Consider the following 13691-nt stretch of genomic DNA (forward strand, 5'->3'; position numbering starts at 1 on the left):
TTCAGATACATTATGAACAATGTGTGGCCCATGATGGTAAATATACTGTACTAAAGCAATTAAATTAAATTTCACGGTCATTTTGCCACATACTGGGATTACGTAATGCAGTCCTAATAATCAAAACATTTGACCTCTTGACCGGCTTCGATTAGATTAAACACAGAGAGCTGCACACCATTGCGAGCTTCTTCACTGATTCCCCGATCATAGAGACTCCATATTTATATCTGAAAATTTTAACACGATGATACGAGTTCACGAAATCCTAATATTTCATCATTGTTGGGGACTGTAAGTTCTATCCCAGGTACTGTCAGTTTTTATTTTCTTATAATAATAATAATAATAATAATAATAATAATAATAATAATAATAATAATAATAATAATAATAATAATAATAATAATAATAATAATAATAATAATAATAATAATAATCTTCTTCTTCTTTTCCTACCGCTTTTCCCACACCTGTGGGGTCGCGGGTGCGATCTGTGTCGCACATGTGGATTTGGCCCTGTTTTACGGCCAGATGCCCTTCCTGACGCCAACCCTATATGGAGGGATGTTATCACTATTGCGTGTTTCTGTGGAGGTTGGTAGTGTAGTGTGTTGTGTGAATACGAAGGGGAAAGTGTTGGGACGGACACAAACACCCAGTCCCCGAGCCAGAAGAATTAATCAGAAGCGATTAAAATCCCCGACCCGGCCGGGAATCGAACCCGGGACCCTCTGAACCGAAGGTCAGGATGCTGACCATTCAGCCAACGAGTCGGACAATAATAATAATAATAATAATAATAATAATAATAATAATAATAATAATAAATAAAATTGTTACTCTGCTGAGTGGCCTTGTTTGTGAACGCGCTGTGGCTATCGAGCCAAGCTCTGAATTCGAGGGGCAAGTGGGTTCGAATCCCACAGTGAGATGACCTGTGGTTTCTCTGCGGTTTACTACTATCACTCCAAACCAAATGCTGGGAGAGTTCCTATTCATAGACCACAGCCGATTTCTTCCATTTCGTTACCGAATTTCAATCACCATCATTCATGTCATCTTCATTAGTTCCTCGACTCTGGTTGGCACTAGAGAAGTTCATTCGGCCGTAAAACTGTGCCACACGATTTCATCTCACCTCAGCCCACACAACGTAACATGAAATGGGACTGAGGGGACTTAGAACATTCATCCAGATTAAATGAAATGGGCCTCAGGCTATCCTTTAGAACAGGGCCTCTCAAACGCCCAAAATCTCACGCGTGCAGAGCGAGGCGCAAGAGCTCCGTGCACTGTGCATCGGTGTCGCTCGGTGCCGCTCGGTATGGCTCGGATCAACGCTTCGTCTCTGGGCTACTCGGCTATGCTCGGCTCTACTCGGCTATACTCAGCTCAACTCAGCCCGGATTTGGAGCGCTACGGCGCAAGTGGGGGAGAGGGAGACAGGCGGAGCGAGCGAGACAGGCGTGAGGAAAGAGAGAGACAGCGCTATTGCTCCAAATCGAGGAGTGGGGGGTCTGCACTCTGGTCAACCAAGCCAAGTCGTCTTTCGCACCGTGCACAGTGCATGCACCACGCGCATGCACCCTGAGAGGCCCTGCTTTAGAACATCTGTGAACCGAGGCTGGAAGGGGGAGCTGGACAGACCAGCCACAAGGATACATAGTTAAACATTACAGAGTTAGAGTAAATGGCGTTCAGGAGAATATATACCAGGTGTATGCTTTCGTTCTTCCTGTTTTTGTGGTAAACCAAACACGTAATTTTCAAGGCAAATTCATTTTTGTTTAACTTATTCAAGATATTGGCCATCGGCTTCTACACACTTCGCCCATCATTCAGAATACCATGACATAAAAACTGTCTTTTACGGCAAACCATTCTTCGATGCATTTTCCAACTTCCTCGAAATTGCTGATCTGCGAGCGCGTGGCCCATTGATGCGAAGAGGTTATAATCAGATGGCGCCAGGTCGGGGAAGTACAGCGGGTGTAGAAGGATGTACCATCCAAGCGATTTCAAGGTGTCTTTCATTGCTTTCGCCATGTGAGAAGCCATGTTGTCGTGCAACAAAATAACTTTGCCACGTCCTCTGGGCCATTTTGGTCGTCATTTGATCATAACGTGATTTAAATTGATAGTTTGCTGGCGACAGCGTTGTGCATTAACGATTTCGCCGGGCTTGAAGAGTTCATGATGCACCAGGGCGCGCACTGTTTTCTTTCACATTGTAATCAACACGTTAAAATTGTCGAAACCATGTCTCGCATGTTCTAATCGATTGAGCGTGTTCACGATACGTTTCTGCCAGCAAACGATGACTTTCCATAGCCTTTTTCTTTTGATTAAACAAGAAAAGCAATGCCTGCTGCAAATGTTCTTTTTGAGTCACAAGCGTTCACATGATGACTGAACGATACAGCACAGACGCTAGTGTTTGGCGGACTCAACTTGTGTGTGTTGGTAGGTTAATGTCAGATGAACAAACTGATGTATGTACCAAATTCATACGCTGTGTACTGTTCGCTGACGGCATCTCTTAGTGAAACCGGAAAAAAACTTATGCATAAACATGGTAATATGGTTCAAGGTACGGAGTGAATAGCAAAATGTCGCTAATGAACATTGCGTGAAGGTGTCAGTTATGTAATGATGAATGAAACGTGATTCACAATATACAGTAGCTGTTAATCCCACCTTTGACGGATTAATTTTTAGACAATAGCAGCGGTATTGAGGAGATATCTGCCAGCCGAGACAAACAGCAAACCTAATTTAACAAGAATCACGGAAACTCCATTGCCTTCTTTTTAACAAGTTGCTTTACATTGCACCGACACAGATAGGCCTTATGGCAACGATGTGGTTAGGAAGCGGCCGTGGCATTAAATAATGTACAGCGCCAGCACTTGCCTGGTGTGAAAATGGGAAGCCACGGAAAACCGCATTCAGGGCTACCGACGGTGGGGTTCGAACCCACTAACTCGCTAATACTGGATACTGCTCGCACTTAAACGACTGCAGCTAATGAGCTCGGTGGATTAGAAAGCAGTAGACAATATAATTTATCTAAAGAAACAACGATGACAGCCGCCGCTGTGGTGTAGTGGTTAGTGTGATTAGCTGCCCCCCCCCCCCCAGTGGCTTGGGTTCGATTCATGGCTCTGCCACCAAATTAGGAAAGTAGTACGAGGGCTGGAACGGGATCCACTCAGCCTCGCGTGGACACTTGAGTTGAGCGAAGGGGGAGTGAGGGCGGGGGGCGGCCGCATCCTTCCCTCTTCTTTGCCTTAACCGTCTAATCTCCGACATCCCCACAAGACCAAGGATCAGCTTAGGAGGTAAGGCCGTCTAGGCGAGGTACTGGTCCTCCTTCCCAGTTTAATCCCCTACCTATTATTGCATATTTAATTTGATATATAATTGGTATTTACTACATTTATATGTACGCATTTCGCTCTTTGATAATGCATAAAATTCTGTCTCTATGCGCAGCAACAGCATGAATTTCTCCTAAGAGTTATGTAAAGCTTCGCAAGGTTCCTCGAATTATTCCTGTACCGAAACGAGGTGGATTCCTTCCAGCACTGTTTGCTGGACTAGCAGGTTTAGGATCTCCGCTAGTGATGTAGCAAGAACTGTCGAGGATGCAGAAGAGGCAAAGCAGCTGTTGAAGTAGAGTGAACAACATAATAAGGCGATGGGAGCAATTGCATCGCGCGGGAAAGATATACGCATGAAGCTGGCGCCACTCATGCAGCGGCCTGTTATGTGCATGTTATCAGAAAACGCTGTGTGAATGCATTGAGCTCTAATCCATGATGTAATTGTTATGTGTGCCGAACAACGAAGAATTCATCAATTTCTAGATATGTTTATGCGAGATCACCTACCAGTATACTCTGCTGAACGTGAGAGTGTTTTGATCAACTTAGATGACAGTCGTGGACCTGGAACTCATTACGTTGTCTGCGTCAAACGTAAATCTGAGGTATGGTTTTACGACTGTAATGGAGACTTGCCTCCTCCATCAGAGCTCATTCGCTATTTCGTCACTACGTCATTGTACACAATAAAATCCGTGTAGGAAACTGAATACACGTATGTGTGTTCGATTACCTGCGACGTTCCTATACGAAACTCGGAGGTGTTGGTGGTGATTATTGTTTTCAGAGGAAGTACAAACAGGCAACCATTCTCTATATAACACTAATCAGAGAGAAAAATGGAAGGGATCCGACACTTCGAAAAATGAAATTATCGGCTAAAGGAAGAAAAGGGCCACGGAGGGCGTGAAAATGAAAGACTCCCTAGGCTTCACAACTAATATCGTCACGGTCGGAAAAGAACAAGAGTTGACCAAGGGAGGTCGGATAGGATGCGTGAAGGTTAGGAGCCTGCCACGTATAAGTGGATTAATGCGAGGACTCAGTTAAGGGCCTCGTGGTCACAAACCCACTCTCCAAGTTTCGGAGCCCCAGTGGCCCCTTTAGTCACCTCCTACGACTGGCAGGGGTACCGTAGGTGTTATTCTACTCTCCCTAGCCACAGGGGGGTTACGAAACCCAGACAAAGAGCATCTGTGTGCGCGTGATTAACAACGTTGTAAGAACGTTCACCGTACGCAGAAGACATGAAAGGACCGTCTACTTTAACCCCCAATTGAACTCGATCATCAGTCTCATAGTCTTGGAGTACTATTGTTCGGAAGCTACAATGAAGTACGTAATTTGCGAGAGAGAATGAACATGTTTTACTATGATGAATATGTGCCAATACTACCGTCAGGCATTTGTTCGGTAGATGATATTCATGAAGAAATTGAAACTGCGTCGAGTTAACAGTTTGGTGATGAGAGTTTTTTAATGCTGTTTGCTCGGGGAGTCGACATACAAAGATCTTTTGCCCTTACTTGTTATGATCCTGCGTGTATTTGTATATTGCGGAAGTGGAAAGTGTTGAATGTGAGGAAAGGAACGTTAAGGACGACACAAAAACCCAGTCCCCAGGCCAGGGATATTGATCATTTACAATTGAAAACCCCTGAGCCGGCCGGGAAACGAACCCGGGGCCGTCGAGTGACAGGCGGACGCGTTGCCCTCTACACCGCAGGGCCAGACAGCTTTAATGATTACAAGTTTTCTATTACACCCAGTAACATCACTCGTAAATGAGACACAATCTTCTTTCAGGATTGTCTGTAAATCACAATCTCATTCGAAGGGTCATTGATCGGATTTTCACCAGGACATCTAAGACCGAACGAATCTCATGAGTCGGATCAACCTGCAATATTCTTCGATTATCATCATTTGAGCACCACTTGTAGTATCATTAAAGACTTGTATAATAATCAACAACCTTGACACGTCCTACAGGACTTTATCATTCCGTGACTGTAGCACACATCAGTGATATGACAATTAAGCTTGTGAATTACTAAAATAAGATCATTAATTTAGATAGTCACACGTACGTTACTAACAAACTTCACGTTGGGCCAGAACAGTATGAAACAAATATATAAAACGCTGTGTACATCGAGGATACAGACGAAATATTTTCGATGTGTCACCAACTTAATTGAATTGCCTAAGTAGGTTATCCAAGATATGGGCTCTAAGCTACTATAATATGGAGGTACGCTACTATAATATGGAGGTATGCTACTATACTATGGAGGTATACTACTATAGTATGGAGGTATGCTAGATACTACATCACAGTCTGCCAAGCCCACTGAAACGCCCTCATCAAGCGACCCTATTAGCAAAACTTTCACACTATTCATAACCGGGAATGGCATTACTATATCACTTAATAGAAACACAAATAGGTGCAGTACTAAGTGAGCTTCATTCGTATCTTTGACGGGTCGGTGGATGCAGAGTGGGTTTCGGCCCTTGGGTTTCGTTCCTTAAGAGGCCACGGCTTGCCCGCGGTCCAACAGCTCTGTACTCTGACTGGCCAACCGAGCAGAGGAAAGTTGGCCACGGCTATACCGTGGCTCTACGCCTCTGCATTCGGGAGACGGGCCTGGGGCACAGTGCCGGACTTAACGCCTGGCTCCACCCGTCGGCTGTCCTGAGAATGGTTTTCCGTGGTTTTCCATTCTCCTGCACTAAGGCGAATGCCGGGACAGTTCGTAGTATAGGCCACGGCCGCCCACCCCCTCACCTTCTCCGCACATCTCCTTCACCGTAACAAATCTCCCGGCCTGAGAGACGGCGTCACCGTCTAGGAGGCCCGCCTCCCCCTTCAGGGGAGGAATGAAAACGTTTAGTAGTAGTAGTATCTTTGACGTGGGAGTCTCTAACAGTGATGAAATTTGCATTATCTTCGTCATCATCAACCAGCAAAACGTATATACCCTAAAGCATGAATGCTCACTCTGTATTGATGGACGCATAGATAAGGCAAGTGAAAGCGGTCCGAGCATATCTCATATAAAATTGCCTGGACTTAGTGGGCGAAAATCATATGAGCTTGGTCTTCATCGTTTGAACTACAAACAGCTTCCATATAGTTTGTAATCCTCCCGCGTGTTACCTGTCTTTCGTTTCTGCAGGGTCCATTCATCCGCAATCCCAAATATGTTAATCCACCATTCATTGTCATATTTACAATCTTTCTATCGTGTGTATTAATATCTGCAGGTTTTTCTTGGTAGTCATCTATTTTCACTCAGTTTTTGTACGCCTCCATGGCTAAATGATTAGCGTGCTGGCCTTTGGTCACAGGGATTCCGTGTTCGATTCCCGGCTGGGTCGAAGTCCTTCAACCTTAAATGGTTCATTCCCTTGCCGGCCCCGTGGTGTAGGGATAGCGTGCTTGCCTCTTACCCGGAGACCCCGGGTTCGATCCCCGGCCAAGTCAGGGATTTTTACCTGGACCTGAGGGCTGGTTCGAGGTCCACTCAGCCTACGTTATTAGAATTGAGGAGCTATCTGACGGCGATATAGTGGCCCCGGTCTAGATAGCCAAGCATAACGGCCGAGAGGATTCGTCGTGATGACCACACGACACCTCGTAATCTGCAGGCCTTCGGGCTGAGCAGTTGTCGCTTGGTAGGCCAAGGCCCTTCAAGGGCTGTACTGCCATGTTTTTTTTTTTCTTTCCCTTGGCTCGAGGACAGGGCTTTGTGCTATTCCCAACAATCCTGCAATTCACACACCCCACATAACACTATCCTCCACCACAATAAGTTACCTACAAAGGGCAGATGCCGCCCACCCACATCGGAGTGTCTGCCCTACAGGGGTTGCACCCGCTAGAAATAGCCACACGAAATTATTACACTCGGTCTTTCAGTTTTCTTAACGATTGGATTTATATCTGGATGGAACCATTTGTTTTCATATTCACGATGACCAGATCTCTGCAAAGTGTATGAATTGAGTGTTGACAGAGGACCATAACCAAGCTTAGTAATGATTTTGTATTTAGAGCAAAATTAATATTTATCAAAAACAAAGCGATGGTATGATAAATCTCCAGAATTATTAAGCTAATAAAACTATTTTTAGTAAGAATGAAGCAAGCCACTAAGAAGGTAAATTACCAAGTATGAATGTCCTAACTAAAGAAGGACCCTTGCCAACCGTACTGATATGAGAGTTAAAAGGAATACTGGGTATACTCCTGATTGAGACCAAACCACTGCAATATCATCGCCAGTACGCAATTTGTGATCATTATTGCTACCAATGTTATGTTTACATTCCTGGAATTGCATATTTTATCCTTCGCACTACCAATTGCCCAGAACGAGCTATTTAACTACTTGTTGAAATGTTTGCTTTTGCACAGTTACAGCAGTGTTGGCACCTTGTGGAGGTGTGTGGCAGCAGGAGAGACAGAGCCTATGGCAACATTAGCTACAGTGTAACATTTATTATTTATCATTTTGATGGGTGTAGGAAATTTTAGTCCGTTCCTACTTATTCGAAGATAATGACACATATTATGTCACGTGATTCTTCCATTTTTATTCGTCTTTCCATTTATTATTATTATTATTATTATTATTATTATTATTATTATTATTATTATTATTATTATTATTATTATTATTATTATTATTATTATTATTATTATTATGTCTGGCCGCATGGCCAGCGTGGTTAGCGTGCTGGCCTTTGGTCACAGGGGTCCCGTGTTCGATTTCCGGCAGGGTCGGAAATTTTAACCATAATTGGTTAATTTCGCTGGCACGGGGGCTGGGTCTATGTGCCGTCTTCATCATCATTTCATCCTCATCACGACGCGCAGGTCGCCTATGGGTGTCAAATCAAAAGACCTGCACCTGGGAGCCGAATATGTCCACGGACACTCCCGGCACTAAAAGCCATACGCAATTCTTCTTTTTTTTTTCTAGTTGCTTTACGTCGCACCGACACAGATAGGTCTTATGGCGACGATGGGACAGGGAAGGGCTAGGAGGGGGAAGGAAGCGGCCGGGGCCTTAATTAAGGTACAGCCCCAGCATTTGCCTGGTGTGTAAATGGGAAACCACGGAAAACCATTTTCAGGGCTGCCGACAGTGGGGTTCGAACCTACTATCTCCGGAATACTGGATACTGGCCGCACTTAAGCGACTGCAGCTATCGAGCTCGGTATACGCAATTTCGCCGTTCCAATGCATTTAATTATTATTATTATTATTATTATTATTATTATTATTATTATTATTATTATTATTATTATTAATGTTTTCCTTCATCTTTCAGTGGTCGGTTATTACAATTTCCTGATCAACGTAGGTGTTTGAAGAAGTTATCATGCACCGTACACAAACGATCAATCCCGACGATAAACATTAGTAGTTAAATCATTGCATGGTGAATGACGTCTTTGATGCTCTTTCCTAGACTTTTTACTATTGCTATGAATCAATATCTCTCTCCCAGTACAATTCTTTGATGTACAGTCTTCGTCTAAACTAATATTTTGGGAGTTATTTGGAATTTCATGAAAAATAAATTATTCACTAATACAGACATTTCCTTATTCTTTTAGCGAATGGCTTTTAATGCCGGGAGTATCCGAGGACTTGATGGTGATGTTGATGATGTTGTTGTTGATGATGATTGTGAGGTAGAGGAGGGTGAAACACAGTGTCGGCACATAGCCTACTGCTGTCGAATAAGACTAAGGTTTATGTTCAAGCTCTAAAGTCTTCATTCGCCAGGCTGAGTGACTCAGATGTTCGAGGCAGTGGCCTTCTGACCCAAACTTGGCAGGTGCTCAAATATGTTAGCCTCATGTCCGTAGATTTACTGGCAGGTAAAGGAACTCCTGCGGAATTAAACTCCGGCACTTCCGCGTCTTCGAAAACCGAAAAAAGTAGTAAGTGGGACGTAAAGTCAATGCCATCATCAACGTCTTCATCCGCCGGGCGAATAATCATGTACGGTGTCATATGGCCTCGCTCCTTATGAACACTGCTTACAGCCTTGAAACTGAATACTGGCTTTAGGCATGCACGACTGATTCACGGATAAATTTGGCATTTTGGTCTACAAATGTCGCTCCGCCACTGCAATCTAATGAAATTAAATACAGTCTAGTGCACACCCGTGTGTACCTTACATTAGATACCGAGTTTCGTGTGATATCAGCACAAACAAACAAAAACTAACAGACAGATAAGTATAGAAATATACTTACGCCTACTTTAAACATTGTTATCGAAAGCGTGCTATAAATTAAGTGCGAGGTACAAAGTTGAAGTGTATACATAAAATTACATTTTTACGAGCTGGTGTACCTGTGCTTCGCTACGAAATTCTACATTGTATACTTTTTAGATGACGTCATGTACACGTTATGAAAAAGATTTTTAAATTGCACAATAACACAGGTATTTAAGATGAAAAATGTTATTTATAGCCTAGATTATAGAAAGCTGTTCTCCGACTTTCCACACCGAGTTCCATTAGGTTCTGTTCACACATTTTCTTCTTGCTCGGCATTGACATAGGCTTGGCAACAAAAATCGAAATTCGTGAATATCTCTGTTATTAAAAACAGGACGGTAAAATTATATGACGCCCGGCAGAGGGGCTCAGACGGTTGAGGTGCTAGCGTTTGGACCCCAACTTGGCAGGTTCAATCCTGGCGCTGTCCGGTGGTATTTGAAGGTGCTCAAATATGTCAGCCTTGTGTCTGTAGATTTCCTGGCACGTACAGAAAGTCCTGTGGGACTAAATTCCGGCACCTCGGCGTCTCTGAAAACCATAAAAGTAGTTAGTGTGACGTAAAGCAAATAACATTATTTATTTAAAAATATGACAAAAAATATCGGGAATTTAATTCTATATGACTTTAGTTACGTAGTCTTTATAATAATGTTCTTGGCTTTACATCCCACAATCTATTTTTAAGGTTTTCGGACATGCCGAGGTGCCAGAATTTAGTCGCGCAGGAGTTCTTTAAAGGGCCAGTAAATCTACCGGCTCGAGTCTGACGTACTTGAGCTCCTTCAAATACCACTGGACTGAGCCAGGCTCGAACCTGCTTAGTTGCGGTCAGAAAGCGAGCTCCTCAACCGTCTGAGCCACTCAGCTCGGCAGTAATATTTATCGATAGTACCACCAATGACATAATGTTTTGAGAATTGAATTTTAGGCCTTTCTATAAACTATCATTTCAGTCAGCGTGAATAAAATATGTATAGCCTAGATTGTAGTGCCTTGTTTCTCGATTTTATGTACCGAATTCCATTAAATTCTCTCCAAAATTTTCTCGTGACAGAAATATTCTGACAAGCAGACAGACAGAGATGACCGATGACTGCTACTGTAGACACGGCCGGTACAGAAATACCATGTATTTTTCATTCTCAGCACTGTACAGACAAAAAATTTATTTGACAAGTACAGATTACCGTTCGAGGTGTCCGGCTCCATGGCAAATGGTTAGCGCGCTGGCCTTTGGCCACAGGGATCCCGGGTTCGATTCCCGGCAGGGTCGGGAATTTTAACCTTAATTGGTTAATTTCTCTGGCACGGGGGCTGGGTGTATGTGTCGTCTTCATCATCATTTCATCCTCATCATGACGCGCAGGTCGCCTACGGGTGTCAAATCGAAAGACCTGCATCTGGCGAGCCGAACTTGTCCTCGGACACTCCTGTCACTAAAAGCCGTACGCCATTTCTATTTTTACCACTCGAGGTGGCCGTGCGGTTAGGGGCGCGCAGCTGTTAGCTTGCATCCGGGAGATGGTGGGTTGTAACCTCAATGCCGGCAGCCCTGAAGATGGTTATCCCTGGTTTCCCATTTTCACCCCAGGCAAATGCTGAGGTTGTACCGTAATTGAGGCCATGGCCGCTTCCTTCTCATTACTAAACCTTTCCTCTCCCATCGTCGCCATAAGACCTGTCTGTGCAGGTACGACGTAAGGCAGGATAGCAACAGAAACAAATACAGTTTTATACAGATTTGGAAGTGTAGTGTTCTGTATTTCCTGCTATCAAGGCACACATCTGTGTATTTTAAGCAGGCTATTATGAGGTATTCACAATTAAAAATTTCACACAATTCTGATATGTGTGTAATAATATTCATATACATAAACGGACTTATACGGTAGGATATGAGGTAAATTAACGACAAACACGGTGTCCCCGTTATCTAGCAACAAGGTATTAATTTAGTTTGAATTCAGTGTCGCTTGATTTTTTTTTTTTTTTGCAAGTTGCTTTACGTCGCACCGACATAGATAGGTTTTATGGCGACGATGGGACAGGAAAGGGCTAGGAGTGGGAAGGAAGCGTCCGTGGCCTTAATTAAGGTACAGCCCCCCCATCTTTTGCCTGGTGTGAAAATGGGAAACCACGGAAAACCATCTTCAGTGCTGCCGACAGCGGGGTTCGAACCCACTATCTCCCGAATACTGGATACTGGCCGCACTTAAGCGACTGCAGCTATCGAGCTTGGTCGTCTTGATTCTTGCAATTAAAGTTCTTAAGAGAAAGGTTTTAACTTGGAACATAATTTCTGGGCATATGGAGTGGGATATATCAATTTGACCCAAGTTTGATTCGCATTAAAGGCAAGTTCCGTCATACGGGATCAATGTAATGCCAATGAAAGGGACATCAAGACATCCAAGAGCCGTCACCACAAACGACAATGCTCTAACAGATGTTGGAGTCCCTCGCCGCTGAGCCCTTTTAAAATAACAGTACATTCCGCAAGTCATGTAATTTCTCGTGAAACTCCATTCCCATACACTACCTGCTCCTCAGATATCACGGTCCCAAATGGCATGTTGAATGAGTCAATTTTCGAAACGGATGAATGACCTAAAAATATTCCCGAATAACCTAAATATTTTATCCGTCAAACTAGCCGTGTACTGAAACTTATTCAATAATCTTCAAAAATATTATAAACAATATGTGGCCCATGATGGTACTTCCACTGTACCAAAGCAATTCAACTAAATCTCACTCTCGTTTTGCCACATACTGTAATTACGTAATGCAGTCTTAATAGTCAACACATTTGACCTCTTGACCGGCTTCGATTAGATTAAACATGGAGAACTGCAAGCCACTGAGAGCTTCTTCACTGATTCCCCGATCATAGAGACTCCCTATTTATATCAGAAATTTGCAACACGATCATACGAGTTCACGAAATCCCAATTATTCATCATTGTCGGGGACTGTACGTTCTATCCCAGGTACTGTCAGTTTTCATTTTATAATAATAATAATAATAATAATAATAATAATAATAATAATAATAATAATAATAATAATAATAATAATAATAATAATAATAATTGTTACTGAGCTTTTTTACTGGCCTTGTTTGTGAACGCGCTATGGCTATCGAGCCAAGTTCTGAATTCGAGAGGCGAGTAGTTTCGAATCCCACAGTGAGCTGACCTGTGGTTTTTCTGCGGTTTCCCACTTTCACTCCCAACCTAATGCTGTGAGTGTTCCTATCCATAGACCACAGCCGATTCCTTGCTTTTTCGTTAGCCAATTTTAATCACCATCATTCATGTCATCTTCATTAGCTCCTCGACTCTGGTTGGCACCAGAGATGTTCATTCGGACGTAAAAATGTGCCATATTATTTCATTTCACCTCAACTCTCACCCCTATACCATGAAATATGACTGAGGGGACTTAGAACATCTCTGAACCCTGGCTGCGAACGTGGCTCGAAGAGTGAGATGGACAGACCAGGCACAAGGATACACAGTTGAATATTACAGAGTTAGAGTAATTGACGTTCAGGCAAATATATAGCACGTTTATGCGTAAGTTTTTCCGTTTTTTGTGGTAAAGGAAACACGTAATTTTCAAGGGAGCTTAATTTTTCTTTTATTCAAAATATTGGCTATCGGCTCCTATAAACTTCACCCACCTTTCAGGTAAGTTATGAATACCACGCCAGAAAAACAGCTTGTCTTTTACGTGAAACCATTCGTCGAGCCATTTTACAACTTCCTCGAAATTACTGTAATACTAATCTGCGAGCGCGTGTCCCATTAATGCGAGGAGGTGACAGGTCGCGGCAGTACAGCAGGTGCGGAAGGTTGCCCGATTCAAGCGATTTCAAGGTGTCTTTCACTGGTTTTGCTGTGTGAGACGGCGCATTGTCGTGTAACAAAATTACTTTGCCATGTCTTCTGGACTATTCTGGTCGTCTTTTGATCATAGCGTGAC

At 43.3% G+C, this 13691-nt stretch overlaps 1 protein-coding gene across 3 annotated transcripts in view; it reads left to right on the top strand.

The window, feature by feature from the left end:
- The first annotated feature begins 261 nt into the window (after positions 1-261).
- LOC136875017 (hemolymph lipopolysaccharide-binding protein) overlaps positions 262-13691 on the top strand; it is a 97880-nt gene continuing 84450 nt past the window's right edge. For 2 of the 3 annotated variants that reach the window (XM_067148734.2, XM_068227959.1), the window contains exon 1: positions 12628-12694. The gene's annotated coding sequence lies outside the window, so the exon portion shown is untranslated. Of the gene's footprint in view, positions 311-12627; positions 12695-13691 lie in introns of those variants that run through there. The other variant, XM_067148735.2, reaches the window with a different exon arrangement.

The sequence above is a fragment of the Anabrus simplex genome, chromosome 5 (assembly GCF_040414725.1).
Source record: "Anabrus simplex isolate iqAnaSimp1 chromosome 5, ASM4041472v1, whole genome shotgun sequence".
In the NCBI taxonomy this organism is placed as follows: domain Eukaryota; kingdom Metazoa; phylum Arthropoda; class Insecta; order Orthoptera; family Tettigoniidae; genus Anabrus; species Anabrus simplex.